This window comes from Bombina bombina, chromosome 3 (genome assembly GCF_027579735.1).
Source record: "Bombina bombina isolate aBomBom1 chromosome 3, aBomBom1.pri, whole genome shotgun sequence".
NCBI classification, from domain to species: Eukaryota; Metazoa; Chordata; class Amphibia; order Anura; family Bombinatoridae; genus Bombina; species Bombina bombina.
In genome coordinates, this window is record NC_069501.1 from 288,850,829 (window position 1) to 288,863,866 (window position 13,038).

The 13,038-nt window shown below is 42.9% G+C and overlaps 1 non-coding gene across 1 annotated transcript; it reads left to right on the forward strand.

The window, feature by feature from the left end:
• The first annotated feature begins 11,957 nt into the window (after positions 1 to 11,957).
• On the forward strand, positions 11,958 to 12,077 carry LOC128655105 (U5 spliceosomal RNA). Its single transcript, XR_008401661.1, has one exon. It is a non-coding gene; the product is annotated as a U5 spliceosomal RNA (small nuclear RNA).
• Positions 12,078 to 13,038: the final 961 nt, after the last annotated feature.

The window sequence follows — 13,038 nt, forward strand, 5'->3', positions numbered from 1 at the left end:
ATGTTTCAATATCGCTTGTGCATGAAAGTTTTCGCACCACTTGTAATCTAGCCCTTTGTGTTTAATGTATGTTTAAGTGATTTAACAAAGCTGGGAACTAAAGCATTTTTTACAAAAAGAGCAAAACCAAAAGAAGGGGTCAAGATCTAAAATTGAAGGGTAGAAGGATCAGGAATAATTTGCATAAGAACCTCTTTACAAAAAGGTTGGTTGATTCATAGAATAGACTTCCAATAGAGATGATAGGGACTCATTATATAAGGGATTGCCTGGGATACGCATATGGCTATCATAAGAAGGTTTCTGAAGAAAATTTTGTGTCTTCGGGTATATCTGCTATCAAACCCAATTTTTCTGTGTTTCAGAGCAATTCTTCCCACAAAACAGCCATCAATCTGTATATAATACTCTTACTTGATAAACTTATCCAGGGGTCTCTATCCTTTGGAAACAAAGGGACACTTTTTTATTTTTTGCATTAATCAAACATTTATTTCTATGTAAACCAAGAGATGACCAACATTTATAGCATATGTAGTAAGTGCTACACATCAGCAGGTAGGTATTGAACCAGAAACAGATATATTGAATCCACATAGATATATTAGGAATATGTCCACTGACTAGAGGTGTTCTACATGTTGCATAAGGGGAGATGGTTGTGTGTGTGAGCTGGAGAAGAAAGTAAGTGAACTGCAGTAGGGGAAACATTGTGCAAACAGGGAAATCTTTCCTTTTTTTTCTTCTCTCTTTAAATATATGTATAATGTAATTATTTTTTATAGTCACAGACAAATTGCAGCACCAAAAATGTGAAAAAACACAATTTATGCTTACCTGATAAATTTATTTCTCTTGTGGTGTATCCAGTCCACGGATCATCCATTACTTGTGGGATATTCTCATTCCCAACAGGAAGTTGCAAGAGGACACCCACAGCAGAGCTGTTATATAGCTCCTCCCCTAACTGCCATATCCAGTCATTCGACCGAAAACACGCAGAGAAAGGAGAAACCATAGGGTGTTGTGGTGACTGTAGTTTAAATGAAAAAATTACCTGCCTTAAAATGACAGGGCGGGCCGTGGACTGGATACACCACAAGAGAAATAAATTTATCAGGTAAGCATAAATTGTGTTTTCTCTTGTAAGGTGTATCCAGTCCACGTATCATCCATTACTTGTGGGATACCAATACCAAAGCTAAAGTACAAGGATGAAGGGTGGGAAAAGGCAGGTACTTAAACGGAAGGTACCACTGCCTGTAAAACCTTTCTCCCAAAAATAGCAAAAGTATCAAATTTGTAGAATTTTGAAAAAGTATGAAGTGAAGACCAAGTCGCCGCCTTGCAAATCTGTTCAACAGAAGCCTCATTTTTAAAGGCCCAAGTGGAAGGCACAGCTCTAGTAGAATGAGCTGTAATCCTTTCAGGAGGCTGCTGGCCAGCAGTCTCATAGGCTAAACGGATTATGCTTCTTAGCCAAAAAGAAAGAGAGGTTGCCGAAGCCTTTTGACCTCTCCTCTGTCCAGAGTAGACAACAAACAAAGCAGATGTTTGACGAAAATCTTTAGTAGCTTGTAAGTAAAACTTTAAAGCACGAACCACGTCAAGATTGTGTAATAGACGTTCCTTCTTTGAAGAAGGATTAGGACACAAGGATGGAACAACAATCTCTTGATTGATATTCTTGTTAGATACCACCTTAGGTAAAAACCCAGGTTTGGTACGCAGGACTACCTTATCCGTATGGAAGATCAGATAAGGAGAATCACATTGTAAAGCAGATAACTCGGAGACTCTACGAGCCGAGGAAATAGCTACCAAAAAAAGAACTTTCCAAGATAAAAGTTTGATATCTATGGAATGAAGAGGTTCAAACGGAACTCCATGAAGAACCTTAAGAACCAAATTTAAGCTCCATGGTTTAAACACAGGCTTGATTCTAACCAAAGCCTGACAAAATGCCTGAACGTCTGGAACATCTGCCAGACGCTTGTGCAAAAGAATAGACAGAGCAGAAATCTGTCCTTTTAAGGAACTAGCTGACAATCCTTTTGCCAAACCATCTTGGAGAAAAGATAATATCCTGGGAATCCTGACCTTACTCCATGAGTAACCCTTGGATTCACACCAATAAAGATATTTACGCCATATTTTATGGTAAATTTTCCTGGTGACAGGCTTTCGTGCCTGTATTAAGGTATCAATGACTGACTCGGAGAAGCCACGCTTTGATAAAATCAAGCGTTCAATCTCCAGGCAGTCAGTCTCAGAGAAATTAGATTTGGATGGTTGAAAGGACCCTGAAGTAGAAGGTCCTGTCTCAGAGGCAGATTCCATGGTGGAAAGGATGACATGTCCACCAGATCTGCATAACAGGTCAGATGCTCTCTCCTGCTTGACCTTGGCAATCAGTCGAGGGAGCAGAGGAAACGGTGGAAACACATAAGCCAGGTTAAAAGACCAGGGCGCTGCTAGAGCATCTATCAGCGTCACCTTGGGATCCCTGGATCTGTAACAAGGAAGCTTGGCGTTCTGGCGAGACGCCATGAGATCCAGTTCTGGTTTGTCCCAACGATGAATCAATTGTGCAAACACCTCCGGATGGAGTTCCCACTCTCCCGGATGAAAAGTCTGACGACTTAGAAAATCCGCCTCCCAGTTCTCTACACCTGGGATATGGATAGCTGATAGGTGGCAAGAGTGAGTCTCTGCCCAGCGAATTATCTTTGAGACTTCTAACATCACTAGGGAACTTCTTGTTCCCCCTTGATGGTTGATGTAAGCCACAGTCGTGATGTCCGACTGAAATCTGATGTACCTCAGAGTTGCTAACTGAGGCCAAGCCTGAAGAGCATTGAATATCGCTCCTCCTGAGTCCACGATCCCTGAGCCTTCAGGGAGTTCCAGACTGCACCCCAACCTAGAAGGCTGGCATCTGTGGTTACAATTGTCCAATCTGGCCTGCGAAAGGTCATACCTTTGGACATATGGACCCGAGATAGCCACCAGAGAAGAGAATCCCTGGTCTCTTGATCCAGATTTAGTAGAGCGGACAAATCTGTGTAATCCCCGTTCCACTGACTGAGCATGCATAGTTGCAGAGGTCTGAGATGTAGGCGTGCAAACAGCACTATGTCCATTGCCGCTACCATTAAGCCGATTACTTCCATGCACTGAGCCACTGAAGGGCGCGGAATGGAATGAAGAACACGGCAGGAATTTAGAAGCTTTGATAACCTGGACTCCGTCAGGTAAATTTTCATTTCTACAGAATCTATCAGAGTCCCTAGGAAGGAAACTCTTGTGAGTGGGGATAGAGAACTCTTTTCCTCGTTCACTTTCCACCCATGCGATCTCAGAAATGCCAGTACTACGTCCGTATGAGACTTGGCAATTTGGAAGTTTGACGCCTGTATCAGGATGTCGTCTAAATAAGGGGCCAGTGCTATGCCCCGCGGCCTTAGGACCGCCATAAGCGACCCCAGAACCTTCGTAAAGATTCTTGGGGCTGTAGCTAATCCAAAGGGAAGATCTACAAACTGGTAATGTCTGTCTAGAAAGGCAAACCTGAGAAACCGATGATGATCTTTGTGTATCGGAATGTGAAGATAAGCATCCTTTAAATCCACTGTAGTCATATATTGACCCTCCTGGATCATAGGTAGGATGGTACGAATAGTTTCCATCTTGAATGATGGAACTCTGAGGAATTTGTTTAAGATCTTTAGATCCAAAATTGGTCTGAAGGTTCCCTCTTTTTTGGGAACCACAAACAGATTTGAGTAAAAACCCTGTCCCTGTTCCTCCTTTGGAACTGGATGGATCACTCCCATAACTAGGAGGTCTCGTACACAGTGTAAGAATGCCTCTCTCTTTATCTGGTTTGCAGATAATTGTGAAAGGTGAAATCTCCCTTTTGGGGGGGAAGCTTTGAAGTCCAGAAGATATCCCTGGGATATAATTTCCAACGCCCAGGGATCCTGGACATCTCTTGCCCATGCCTGGGCAAAGAGTGAAAGTCTGCCCCCTACTAGATCCGTTACCGGATAGGGGGCCGTTCCTTCATGCTGTCTTAAAGGCAGCAGCAGGCTTTTTGGCCTGCTTACCTTTGTTCCAGGTCTGATTTGGTCTCCAGACCGTCTTGGACTGAGCAAAAGTTCCCTCTTGTTTTGCATTAGAGGAAGTTGATGCCGCACCTGCCTTGAAGTTTTGAAAGGCACGAAAATTAGACTGTTTGGCCCTTGATTTGGACCTGTCCTGAGGAAGGGCATGACCTTTTCCTCCAGTGATATCAGCAATAATCTCCTTCAAACCAGGCCCGAATAGGGTCTGCCCCTTGAAGGGAATGTTAAGTAGCTTAGATTTTGAAGTCACGTCAGCTGACCATGATTTAAGCCATAGCGCCCTGCACGCCTGTATAGCAAAACCAGAATTCTTAGCCGTTAGTTTAGTCACATGAACAATGGCATCAGAAACAAAAGAATTGGCTAGCTTAAGTGCTCTAAGCTTGCCAAGTATGTCATCCAATGGAGTCGCTACCTGTAAAGCCTCTTCCAGAGACTCAAACCAGAACGCCGCAGCAGCAGTGACAGGAGCAATGCATGCAAGGGGCTGTAGGATAAAACCTTGTTGAATAAACATTTTCTTAAGGTAACCTTCTAATTTTTTATTCATTGGATCTAAAAAAGCACAACTGTCCTCGGCAGGGGTAGTAGTACGCTTTGCTAGAGTAGAAACTGCTCCCTCCACCTTAGGGACTGTCTGCCATAAGTCCCGTGTGGTGGCGTCTATTGGAAACATTTTTCTAAAAATAGGAGGGGGAGAGAACGGCACACCTGGTCTATCCCATTCCTTATTAATAATTTCTGTAAACCTTTTAGGTATTGGAAAAACATCAGTACACACCAGCACTGCATAGTATTTATCCAGTCTACACAATTTCTCTGGCACTGCAATTGTATCACAGTCATTCAGAGCAGCTAAAACCTCCCTGAGCAACACACGTAGGTGTTCAAGCTTAAATTTAAATGTAGAAATATCAGAATCAGGCATCTTTCCTGAGTCAGAAACATCACCCACAGACTGAAGCTCTCCTTCCTCATCTTCTGCATATTGTGAGGCAGTATCAGACATGGTTCTTAAAGCGTCAGTATGCTCTGCATTTCTTCTAACCCCAGAGCTATCTCGCTTATCTCTAAATTCAGGTAGTCTGGCTAATACCGCTGACAGTGTATTATCCATGACTGCCGCCATGTCTTGTAAAGTAATCGCTATGGGTGCCCTAGATGTACTTGGCGCCATTTGAGCGTGAGTCCCTTGAGCGGGAGTCAAAGGATCTGACACGTGGGGAGAGTTAGTCGGCATAACATCCCCCTCGTCAGATTCCTCTGGTGATAAATTTTTTAAAGACAAAATATGATCTTTATTGCTTAAAGTGAAATCAGTACATTTGGTACACATTCTAAGAGGGGGTTCCACCATGGCTTTTAAACATAATGAACAAGGAGTTTCCTCTATGTCAGACATGTTTGTACAGACTAGCAATGAAACTAGCAAGCTTGGAAAACACTTTAAATCAAGTTAACAAGCAAATATAAAAAGAAACAAATTTAAGAGAAACAAATTTTGTCAAAATTTGAAAAACAGTGAAAAAAGGCAGTAAATCAAACGAAATTTTTACAGTGTATGTAATAATCTAACAGAGCATTGCACCCACTTACAAATGGATGACTAACCCCTTAGTTCAAAAAACGGATCATAACCAACTGCCACAGCTCTGCTGTGGCCCTACCTTCCCCAATAAAGGACTTTGGAAAGCCTTTGAGTCCTTTAGAGATGTCCTATAGCATTCAGGGGACTTCTGAGTGAAGCTGGATTTCTCAGTCTGTAATTTTAACTGCACAAAAAAGCGCTAAAATAGGCCCCTCCCACTCATACTACAACAGTGGAAAGCCTCAGGAAACTGTTTCTAGGCAAAATTTAAGCCAGCCATGTGGAAAAAACTAGGCCCCAATAAAGTTTTATCACCAAAGCATATATAAAAACGATTAAACATGCCAGCAAACGTTTTATATTGCAATTTTATAAGGGTATTACCCCTGAGAGTAAGCATGACACCAGTCACTATTAAATCACTGTATTCAGGCTTAACTTACATGAATCCGGTATCAGCAGCATTTTCTAGCATTTTCCATTTCTAGAAAAAATTGTAACTGCACATACCTCATAGCAGAGTAACCTGCACGCCATTCTCCCGCTGAAGTTACCTCTCTCCTCAGACATATGTGAGAACAGCAATGGATCTTAGTTACAACCTGCTAAGATCATAGAAAACTCAGGCAGATTCTTGTTCTATTTACTGCCTGGGATAAAATAGTACAACTCTGGTACCATTTAAAATAACAAACTTTTGATTGAAGATAAAAAACTAACTATATTTCACCACTCTCTCTTACTACCTCCATGCGTGTTGAGAGTTGCAAGAGTATGACTGGATATGGCAGTTAGGGGAGGAGCTATATAACAGCTCTGCTGTGGGTGTCCTCTTGCAACTTCCTGTTGGGAATGAGAATATCCCATAAGTAATGGATGATCCGTGGACTGGATACACCTTACAAGAGAAATATTTATTCAATTGACGTTTAGACTTACTAAACATAGTATGCATTTCTGGCTATACATCATTAATCAGTTTTGTATGACATTAAAATATATATATACAGGGAGTGCAGAATTATTAGGCAAGTTGTATTTTTGAGGATTAATTTTATTATTGAACAACAACCATGTTCTCAAAGAACCCAAAAAACTCATTAATATCAAAGATGAATAGTTTTGGAAGTAGTTTTTAGTTTGTTTTTAGTTATAGCTATTTTAGGGGGATATCTGTGTGTGCAGGTGACTATTACTGTGCATAATTATTAGGCAACTTAACAAAAAACAAATATATACCCATTTCAATTATTTATTTTTACCAGTGAAACCAATATAACATCTCAACATTCACAAATATACATTTCTGACATTCAAAAACAAAACAAAAACAAATCAGTGACCAATATAGCCACCTTTCTTTGCAAGGATACTCAAAAGCCTGCCATCCATGGATTCTGTCAGTGTTTTGATCTGTTCACCATCAACATTGGCTGCAGCAGCAACCACAGCCTCCCAGACACTGTTCAGAGAGGTGTACTGTTTTCCCTCCTTGTAAATCTCACATTTGATGATGGACCACAGGTTCTCAATGGGGTTCAGATCAGGTTAACAAGGAGGCCATGTCATTAGATTTTCTTCTTTTATACCCTTTCTTGCCAGCCACGCTGTGGAGTACTTGGACGCGTGTGATGGAGCATTGTCCTGCATGAAAATCATGTTTTTCTTGAAGGATGCAGACTTCTTCCTGTACCACTGCTTGAAGAAGGTGTCTTCCAGAAACTGGCAGTAGGACTGGGAGTTGAGCTTGACTCCATCCTCAACCTGAAAAGGCCCCACAAGCTCATCTTTGATGATATCAGCCCAAACCAGTACTCCACCTCCACCTTGCTGGCGTCTGAGTCGGACTGAAGCTCTCTACCAATCCAGCCACGGGCCCATCCATCTGGCCCATCAAGACTCACTCTCATTTCATCAGTCCATAAAACCTTAGAAAAATCAGTCTTGAGATATTTCTTGGCCCAGTCTTGACGTTTCAGCTTGTGTGTCTTGTTCAGTGGTGGTCGTCTTTCAGCCTTTCTTACCTTGGCCATGTCTCTGAGTATTGCACAACTTGTGCTTTTGGGCACTCCAGTGATGTTGCAGCTCTGAAATATGGCCAAACTGGTGGCAAGTGGCATCTTGGCAGCTGCACGCTTGACTTTTCTCAGTTCATGGGCAGTTATTTTGCGCCTTGGTTTTTCCACACGCTTCTTGCGACCCTGTTGACTATTTTGAATGAAACGCTTGATTGTTCGATGATCACGCTTCAGAAGCTTTGCAATTTTAAGAGTGCTGCATCCCTCTGCAAGATATCTCACTATTTTTGACTTTTCTGAGCCTGTCAAGTCCTTCTTTTGACCCATTTTGCCAAAGGAAAGGAAGTTGCCTAATAATTATGCACACCTGATATAGGGTGTTGATGTCATTAGACCACACCCCTTCTCATTACAGAGATGCACATCACCTAATATGCTTAATTGGTAGTAGGCTTTCGAGCCTATACAGCTTGGAGTAAGACAACATGCATAAAGAGGATGATGTGGTCAAAATACTCATTTGCCTAATAATTCTGCACTCCCTGTATATATATAAATTTGTTGCATCAATTTAAAATGTATTATAGTTTTAATAGTGTGGAATTCTATTCTATGGCGCACTACTGCATAAACATGCAAAATCATAATAAACACAGTTTCAATTTAACCTATTTTTCATGCAATAAAATAAACATGTTTTCTTCTTAAACGAGGAGAGTCCTCAGCAGCATTCATTACTTTTAGGAATTCAGAACCTGGCCACCAGGAGGAGGCAAAGACACCCCAGCCAAAGGCTTAAATACCTCCCCCACCTTCCTCATCCCCCAGTCATTCTTTGCCTTTCGTCACAGGAGGTTGGCAGAGAAATTTTGGAAGATTAAAGATAGTCTCTTATGGAGGGTAGTACTCTTTGAAATGGGACTGTAGTGTTAAGTAGTCCTGTCAGTCTCTCAGTGAGAGCATGGATGAAGGTTAGAGTCTGGAGATGCAGGAAGAGTCTTTCTGCAAAACCATCCCGACTCATGTTAACAGCTCCTTAGCAATCAGCGTTGATAAGTTTTGATGCCTGCTTTCTTCACTCAAGTCCATGTCAGAAGCGAGGCTACTATCTGTCACACTTGAAGGGCCATGTTCCTCTTCCACAGTGTAGATTACCTAAACAGGGAACTTAGAGTCCGCAGAGCCATCCGCCCCTAGGAATCCCATATCCCGTCAGGGCCGGCCTGGGAAATCAGACCGGCCCTGGAATTTTGTATAGACCGGCCCAGCCCCGTCCCCCTCCAGCCCCGCCCCCTCCAGCCCGGCCAACTTTGATACAGCAAAGTACCAAAAGTGTGTTAACTGGTATGTTTAACCCCTTGGCTGCTGTAGAGATGCATTACATCTCTTCCTAGCAGCCAACGTATTAATCGTTGAAATCAAATTCCAGTCTGCTATGGGATACTGCTTGGGAATATAGTATGAATTTCCATATATTGCTTAAGTCGCTGGCTGTTAATGCCTTACTCTCCTGGCTCAGTTCCAGCTGAAGCATTGTGGAGACTGGTGTGAGTCTGACTTGTTTATGCACTACATAACATATTTAATCAATACAATGCACCTATAAAAAGGTATAACTGCATATAATTTACGCTTCATGAACAAACAAAATGTATTAGCACCTTAAATACCAAAGGGCTGCAACGCATTACTTATCTATGGGGTGGACTATTGCCTGGGTTCTGCAGTTATAAGTGAGCAGTGTACAGCACAAAATTAGATCTTGTAGAAAACTGCTCGCTAGAGAATAGAGCAGAAAAAGGCTTAGAATGTCTCAAAACAAGTTAATTGCGTTTGGTTGTGATTTAGCTGCGGGCTAAATGCCTACTGCGTCCCAGCCCATGGGTACAGATATCACCAAGGCAGCTTCACCACATTTTAATGGTCCAGGAGGCTTGCTTTTTACTATCTCCTTTGCAGCAATATAACTAGTATGTTACGTGATGTGGATGTCGGCTGACCTGAGGCGAAATCTGTGCCTGTGCTTTATGCAGAGGATGCAGGGAAAAGGAGAAGCGGAGCACTGAGAATTTATAAAAATATTCAGAATTTTATTAAATCACTTAAAAATACAAACATCAATTAGGATAAGGGTGCTATTCCTCTCATAGGAGTCAGCTCAAACAGCTGCTGACATGTTTCGGCATTCCGCCGTTATCAAAGCAGCTTTGATAACGGCGGAATGCCGAAACATGTCAGCAGCTGTTTGAGCTGACTCCTATGAGAGGAATAGCACCCTTATCCTAATTGATATTCGTATTTTTAAGTGATTTAATAAAATTCAGAATATTTATATAAATTCTCAGTGCTCCGCTTCTCCTTTTTCCTGCCTATTCGCTGACCTATTGGCATGAGCACTGAGAGAGGAGATTGCTCCTCTTCTTGGATCCCTGACATACACACTGCAGGATGGACCCCATCGATCTACAAGCCGCAAGCCGTGGGCCAAGATTCCTCCAATCGCACGAGAGCAGCTGAGAGCTGAGGACGTACTTCTAGCAATCAGGAGTGAGAACACTAAGGACGTAAGGCGGACCCGGACCCTCCCTACAGGAATGTTTGAGGAGGGATTGTATGGGACCGAGAGCGGTTGGAGTTTGGAAAGTTACCGGGCAAGATAGCTGATTACAGCCACCTGGGTCTGCAGACACCGCTTAACGGATTCACCCTTGTCCCCAGGACCGGATAGTTCACAGGTGAGAGGAGGGGGTTTGGGCAGTCTGCACAACTGCCGGGAGATTTGGGTCTGTGCTGGAAGTTACTACAGCATTGTCGTTTAGTATATTACAATTTATGTACAGTGAGAGGGGACTACACAACTCTTATGCAGAGGATGCCTCTCTCGACAGTCAGCGCCGCTTTATACCCTCTGTGCTGCTGGAGCATTTTACAGGTAGTGCTGCTTCACAGTCTGCGTCTCGCACAGTGTAGCTCGAGGGGCAGGTCAACTCTATTCCTGCGTCTCAGCAATAGTTTGCTGCTTGTACAGGAGTGCCTGGGCGATTTAGCCCATGCTGCAAATAGTAGATAATCTTCCGTTTTTTGATGCTTACAGTGGTGACTGCGCATTGTCGTTGAAAGGGGCACTAAGTTCTGCAGCTCAAAAAGCAGGCCATTGGCCACTGCGCTCCCTTACACTGTGTGGCGCTGCCTGTGCTGTGCTGCTTGCTCTCCACACACTATGTGCTTCTGCCGGCCCACCAGCTTCCGGCCCACCGGGATTTTTCCCGGTATCCCGACAGCCCCAATCCGGCCCTGTATCCCGTGAGATGCAAACAGGTGTCTCTAAGCCGTTACCCCTTCTCCAAAAGGCGGCTTGTTTCCTCCAGAGGTTACAGCACGGTTCCGCATGGCCATATCTATGGCATTGGTGCATTTACATCTTCCATGGAGGGAGGTGTTGCTGAGATACTGTCCGTGTTCTGTTAACCAGGGCTCATCAGGCATGGGATCGTCTGGGTCAGATCAGCCCTCTGGGGAAGCAGGTTCCTCTGAGGCTTCAGGGGCCCAACCCTCGGGGTTGGAGGTAAGTCTTGCTTTTCGTTATAGACTGCCACGCATTTGTGTCCTGCTGCAGCATGTTTTGGCAGTGCTGGAGGATCCCAGTCCTGATGGGTTGAGGAATCCTCGGTCTTCTGTTCCGGACAGCAAGCTAGGTTAGACGTGTGGGGATTAAGTTAATCTCCTTGTCGTCTCTAGTTTACTTTCTTCTGGGGTATCTTATTCCAGTTCTGAGCTTCGGGAGAATGGGGTCTCTGAGTGGCCGGTCCTGTTAGAGTGCCCATTTTTCTTGGGTATTCACCTGCGGGTGCTGCCCTCTTTTTCTTTGATCCGGTTAGGATATATTTTATTTCCTTGTTAAGAAGCTCATGTCTGTTATAATTTTTCCGTTGGCAAACATTTCTTCTCTGGAATTTGATACTATCGATTTTGAGGTCACTTGGACACTTCCGCGGAAGTTGCATGTTAAGGTGTTAATACATTGTCTATAGATCCTTTTGTTGATCCCTACTGGGGTTTCAATTTTTCTGTAGCCTGTGTCAGTTCGGGAGTGTCCTATGTAGCAGGCTGGCCCTGGCCGAGCGCTGGTTTCTGTTTCTTAAGGTCTATATCATCCATGTAGTGCAGGTGTAACTGGCTGACTTGGTTGGGTGGTGAGTTGCTCACTCGGATGAGGAGTTCGTTATACTCTGGTTTCTCTTCACATCGAATAAATCTTTCGCCTTTTTCTAAGGATTTCCATGGAGAGGAACATCCATGAGTTTTTAATAATTTTTTAATCCAACTTCTTTTTTATTGAGAATTAGTCATATGAATTACATGTTACAATAGAATGATTTCAAGAGATATAAACCACATTCACATTTGAAACATATATTAACAAAGAAAGAAAAAAAAAATAGACTTTACTTATTCAGATATAATTCTCGAATTTAACCTTGAGAAAGTAAGTTGTTATGTCATGCCCCAAATGGGTTGCTTATTTTTGCAGGTAAGCTACAGTACAATTTAACCAAATAAAAACAAGTTAAAGCAGACATTCGGTTTGTTACAGTCTAACAATTCCAACTCTTTCAGAAAATAATACACAATAGGCTATCTCTACTGCTATATGTCCGCTCTGGGTCTCAAATCTGTTTCTAGACTCTCACGTCTGTTTAGTAAATACTGATCCCAAATGACTTGGGCTTCTATATGTGGTTCTCTGGTGTTGTTCTTATAAGAACTGTACTCCTCAAGCTCAATTAGCTCTGATACCCTGCTTCTCCACATTTGTAAATCTGGAAGCGTGTGTGATTTCCACTGTTTAGCTATGATGGACTTTACGCTGTTTACCATAATTCGAAGTAATATTTGATGTGCTTTGGAGGTCAATTTTCTAAATTTATTAAGTAGGAAAATTAGTGGATCTAAAGGCAAAATGCAGTCAAGAGCAGTCTCCATCTCCCCAATACTGTCTCTCCACAACTGGTTTATTTTATTGCACCACCACCACATGTGCCCCATGCCACTACCCACATGCCCACATCTCCAGCATCTGTCTGAGATTGTAGGGTACAATCTATGTAAGCGTCTGGGGGTAAGGTACCAGTTATGCAGTATCTTGTAATTTAGCTCAACTATGTAGGCCGACGAGGAGGAAGATTTTGTATTTCTAAATATATCCACTGCTGTGTGAGGGAGGATTATAACTCCCAGCTCTTTTTCCCAAGACTCCATTGAGGTGGGTAGATTACCTGGGGGGGGGGTGTCAGAATGGCGTATA